At 40.8% G+C, this 6,000-nt stretch overlaps 1 protein-coding gene across 3 annotated transcripts in view; it reads right to left on the reverse strand.

Moving 5' to 3' along the window:
• rasgrp3 (RAS guanyl releasing protein 3 (calcium and DAG-regulated)) overlaps positions 1–3,397 on the reverse strand; it is a 42,507-nt gene extending 39,110 nt beyond the window's left edge. For 2 of the 3 annotated variants that reach the window (XM_061087265.1, XM_061087262.1), the window contains exon 1: positions 3,291–3,397. The gene's annotated coding sequence lies outside the window, so the exon portion shown is untranslated. Of the gene's footprint in view, positions 1–1,700; positions 1,889–3,290 lie in introns of those variants that run through there. The other variant, XM_061087263.1, reaches the window with a different exon arrangement.
• Between the last annotated feature and the right edge of the window lie 2,603 nt (positions 3,398–6,000).

Genomic DNA, 6,000 nt, shown 5'->3' on the forward strand with positions numbered 1-6,000 from the left:
CCAGTTACTGCTTTGCTGTTAATGGGTCGGTGTGAGAGAGGGTTGGAGTAAAAGTGCATACTGAAGTTTTTTCTTTTTAGTTTGGCAATTTATTACAGAACCCATTGGTTGAACATTGAAATTGAATGCAAATATTTAAGTGTAAGAGAGTGCTGTAAATGCTAAAACCACAAAGACAGAGCTTGACTCAGCTGTAATAGAACAAACAGAAGAGTTCAGTTATTTGCTACCTATTTATGGTCACCTTTTAAGTAGTGTCCATTGATAAAGTGGTTATCTAGTCTGTCAACCACTCAAAGTCTTTTTCAGTCACACTCATGCATGTAGTATGAGGAGCAGATAGGGGCCAGTGTCTTGCTCAAAGACACTTCAACACATTCTGGATGAACTAGGTATTGAAACCTCTGATCACCATGTGTCCCTGACAGCCTCCTCTCAGCTTGTAGCAGCCACAGTGATGAGTACACATCCTGCTCTAATAGATTCTTAGCTGCAAATGTTAAGTCCTGCTGGTGGTTTTAGCTGAATGCCAACAGTAAAGTTAATCTCCAGGGGTCATGAATGTACCCAGCAGATGGCAATCTGCTAATAAGACCATGGAAAATTTGTCTGCAAATGTGACATCTTGTCATTAAGGTGGGTCTAGTGGAAAGTCATGATGTGGCTCAGATGGAAACAGTTCAATATGAGCAATCTGTTGATTTGATGTGAAAACAATTCTGAAAGCAAGAAAACAAATCAACAGCTCCTCAGGCCAAACACCTATTAAGAAACATGGTTTCAGAAGACATCTTCAGGCCACAGTAAGAAGTAGTAAAAGACAGACATTTGTGGCAAATTACAAAATGCAATTCTTTCAAATCTCTAAACAACACAACTGAACTATACAGAAACCTAACTGTATTTGGTCCCCATAGTCTGTCATGCTTACAGTACTTACTGAAGTCAAATTAACACCAGATTTTTAGTTATGCTCCTGAATTCTGAAAGACTTCACAGCGGCAATATTTCAAAGATTAAAGCTAAGATTTCCATCTACTAATCCACTTGCATGTAGAGCCGACAAAAGACTGAGTCTTGGGATGAAGTTTGCATCTATAAGAATATCAGTGTAGATAATAATCAAAAGCAAACATAATGCAACCCTCTGTCCAAACTAATACCACAATTAAAGGTGAAAGAAGATAATTGTGTAATTAGTTAACAGAAGAAAAAGGAGTGTGTTGTCAATGTCTGAATAAATATACTGTTAATACAATCGGGGGAATTAAGTGAGTTCACGTTTGTCTCCTCCTCTGGGACACACTATTTACACTCATAATGAAGACAGCAGGACACACCATTGAGAGCAGCACACGATATACAAATCATCATGTAGAAGAGTGTGTAGAAGTAGTATTTGTTTCATGTAGTGGAACACATGTACAGTACCATATCACATTTAGTGGGGCAGTTACACTTTGTGTCTGATACACATAGATTGTTACTGCCCCACCAAAGTTCTGACCCAGAGGAAACACTCTCCATCCCAATCAGCAATATACTGACTTAATATGCTGCATATTAGAGTTAAGCACAAATTAGAAAATATGTTTCAGGTTCAAATTTTACAAAGTAGTAATTGTAGCCGACAGCAGAGGATTTTTTAAAGTTATAACCAATTTAATTTTTTCATTGAGGCAACTGCATGTGCATCCTACCTGATTTGTGACCTCCAATTTGATGAGATCTATCGGTTGACCACACAAATCCACCTTCTAAACATGTTCACGTCTAGATCCAAGCTGTCTGTTTAAACCCACATCCAAACGCAAGACTAGCTGGATCCACAAGGACTAGCATAGCTATCCAGTCAGCGCTCAAAGCTTTCTTCAAATGCTCCTGTGTCCCTCTGAAGCCCTTTGTCTGTCTCAGCCATATACAGCACTGCTGCTGCGTGTTCAGCCAGAACTGATCCCAGTGTGTGAGCTGTTTGTCTAAACGGCCACTAGACTTCCTTCAATTCTTTCCAAACTTAGTTTTCCTGCCTGTGTTGGTTGGTTTCCCTGGACTGAGCTAAATATAGGGACCACACAAGGTAAAGTGGAAAAGAGCAGAGCAGGAAATGTATCACAATATGCGTGTGCGCACATTCATGTTTGTTTCTGTGTGTCTTCCTGTCTCAGCAACAGCAACAGTCATGATGAATGAGTCCAATGACATGTGGTTAAATGTTAATTTTCAAGGGGTGAGTTTACATGACTTCATTTTTGTTGTATTCATACTAGTATTGGTATTATTATTAGTATTAGTATTAGTATCGGTATTAGTATTAGTATAAGTAGCTGCTTCAGTTAGCAGGGTGGAGTGAGTGTGTGTGTGTGTTCATGGATTGTCGTTGTGTGAGAGGCTGAACCATCCCGTGTTCCACTCTAATGACGTTGTGCACATTGTTTTGTCTCTGGGTTTTGTCTAAAAATGTGTGCCTAAACAAAAACACTGACAGCACATCCTGCTGCTTGCCTGGACAAAAAGAACTCACACTTTTCCAGCAAGGGGCAGCTTCTGTAAGGACACTCCAATGTAACCATTTCAACTAAATTTGACCCTCTGCTATTGATTCCTTGATTCCCAAGGATGTTTCTTAAAAAACACATTTGCTGTTGCAGTCAAGCTTTATAGAAATGTTATTAAATGGGACCAGTTGGGGTTTATAATGAAGATGTGTTGTTAGTTAATGTATTTAACAAGTATCAAATTATACAAAATGTATCAGACAACATGTTTGTTTTCCACCAGTAACTGGTCTCACAGTACAGTCTGCACCTGTTGTGACTCCAGCATTATCAAAGTGCTTCATGATTCTGTTCAGACTCTCATAGCTCTCGGTTAAGTTTAGTGGAAAATCCTGGTCTGGTTTAAAACATGAGCCTGACCTTTGCCTGCACTGCAGCCTCTCCACAGAATGAATATTTCTGCTGCACAGCTCAATGAAACTTGGGTTCATTAACCCATTTTGCCTACTTTGTCACACTAATTTTAACCCACTACACTCATGGTATCACCTTTTACTATTGAGCCTTATCTGACTGCTGCATATTATTATGAAACAATTATAAACTTAATCTAATATTTGATCATGTGCTCAGTTATAGTTGACTTATGTACACTAATGTTAACTTGACTCCATTAAAACACAGAAACCATACATTACAGTGTGGTCGGTGACTGCAGGGCAAAAAATATGATAACCTCCTGAATCAATACTCCTCTCATGTTGGACACAGATCTGTGTTAAAGGAAACACTTACCTCACTGTGATCCAGACAAACAAACTGCCAGGTTAGTCCCAGCTCATCAGGACCACCACTGACACACACAATGACTTCAAGTGCTGCAGGTTAACTGTCTCTGCAATAACTCAAAACACTCTCTCCCCCCTTATCTCTCCCTCTCTCTCTCTCGCTCACACATACACGCACACGCTAAAACACCCGCTCACACAGTCTATAAATAGATTTTGAGTTTACTGGAAACTCAGGATGGTGTACAGGACAGCTATGCAAATACCAGTTACAGATAGAGATAGAGTCACAGAATCTAATCCAGAGGAACAATGAACATATGAACATGTTCTTATAAAGCGGAGGACAAAGATGAAGAAGTAAAACACAGGAGGGGTCTGCAGCAGTGTAATAGTGTCACAGAATTGCCTTTCATAACAAGATTCACAATTCACATGTCCACAAGAGTTTTTTGTCAAGTGGACTGTAAATATCCTTGTTTCAGGAAACTGGAATGGACAAAATGAGTTCCATTTAGCAGCTTCCCGGGAGCTTTACATTTTTTTTTTTTTATCACTTGATCTTCCTGAACAGACAGGGTTTAAACCAACATGGGTCCATAAAGTGGAGATTTCCACATCCGCACTTCCATGGCAACTGGGAAACCCCCACCAGCTGAGGGAGAACATGTGATATGATTGAGAGCTCCATAACTGGACATTGTGGCTTTAGGTTATAAGATATTGTCAACCAGTCAGTTGGATAGATTGTCTTGGAAGTTGGTGCAGACATGATGAATCCTGGTGACAGCGGTGATGCCCTAACTTTGTCTAGAATGCGACCAGCTGGTAGACACTTTTTATTTCTATCTTTAGGAGGGATCACCATCACTACGACGCAGCTCGTGAGAGGAAAGGGAAGCAATACTTGCAACTTTCACACAAATTTAAAATACTCATTCTCAGATTCTTAACAACTTCAAATCCAAATTACTTCAGCTTTATCGAAGAGCCAGACAAGGTTCCACTGCCATCAGATTCATGGCGTAGACAGTGAGTGGCCACACCTCCAGCAGCTAGAGTTGTTGTATTAAGGGGTTCTCACATCCCAATTGGCATAGACCCCAAAACACTATGAGAAAGGGTTAGAACACTTGAAGAGGGGAGTCACAATGCTTCCTCCAATGTTTTTATAACTTTTAAACACTAGGTGGGCCTGCAATGTTTTTTCATTTAATAAATGAACATACTATTACAGTTTTTCTCAATTGGTTTGGCTCATTTCACGAAACAGAAATGACATTATCAAAACTACACGTGCAAACCTCCAAACCACTGGGCACTTGTTCACAACAGATTGGCAGATCTCATTCCTTTAATCAAATTGCAATTGTATTAGCACAGCCTTGCACATGACAAGCACAATTTTCATATGATTTAGGACACCTTGCAAACGGTTAGGTACAATTGCCTTCAGTTAGCCCAATTACCAATTGAACATATCTTGCTGGTCTAAACTGAATGTTGCTTCTCAGTCAAGTGGTTGTTCTCTGCAGAACATGTTGGCATAATTTCATTGTTTACATCATCACCTGCACAGTAGTTCACTCCACTGTCAAAATCTTTCAGGCACATTATACCATGAAAAACATCATGGTATATACTGTAATATGGATCTCTTGGATCATCGGCCTAATTTTCAGGTGCAACTAGAACTTTACTAATCAAGGGGGAGTTTCACACATCCGATCACCAATCACACAGTAAGTTTAGTTAGCTGACAGGTGCTATCCAGGGAATAAATGCTTCCATCAAATATCTAGAGCTTGACCAAGTTCAGTACAATTTATGAACCTGGAAGCACCTGGCCAGGGAAACAACCAAGGGCAACTGCCTGCTCGAGGAAGAAGAGGAAGAGGAGCAAGGGTGCGTGGTGGTGGAGAAGGGGGAAGAGGCCGAGGAGGACCAAGACAACAATTTGTGCCAGATCAAATTCGGGCTACACTTGTGGACCATGTGGTCAACCATGGCCTCACAATGGCAGAGGCAGGTCGTCGAGTTCAGCCTAATGTGCCACGCTCTACAGTGTCCTCTATCATCCAAACATTCCGCAGGGAAAACAGGTATGTGGTCAGTCAACTATGGAATTATTGATGGTAGAGTCAACTGTAGTATTCAAATTTATTGAACTAAAGTCAAAGTAAACAAGTAAATACAAATGGTAATAGTGTCTATTCCCACACATTTTTCATTGTGTGGGACAATGTAAGCTTCCACCGTGGCCCGCTCATCAGGGCGTGGCTCACTGCCCATCCAAGAATGCTGATGGTGCTCTTATCACCTTACTCCCCATTCCTCAATCCTATCGAGGAGTTTTTATCTGCATGGAGGTGGAGAGTCTATGAGCATCGGGCTCAAAACCAGAGGTCCCTTCTCCAGGCAATGGATGCTGCTTGTGGTGTTGTCACAGCAGAGCAGTGTCAGGGATGGTTGCAGCATGCACGCCGATTCTTCCCCCGTTGCATAGCAAGGGAGAACATCAGATGTGATGTTGATGAAAATCTGTGGCCAGACAGACGAGAGCGCGAGGATGAGCAGGCGAGTGAGGATGAAAACTAGTGAAACTCCAGCTTTACTTTAGTTTGTTACTGTATGTGTTGTTAGTGTAGGCTATACCTAATTTTAGTTTTGATGTGCTAATTGTCCCCCAGTATATTGTGCTATACATATTTTCTGTT

This window comes from Limanda limanda, chromosome 15, assembly GCF_963576545.1.
Source record: "Limanda limanda chromosome 15, fLimLim1.1, whole genome shotgun sequence".
In the NCBI taxonomy this organism is placed as follows: Eukaryota; Metazoa; Chordata; class Actinopteri; order Pleuronectiformes; family Pleuronectidae; genus Limanda; species Limanda limanda.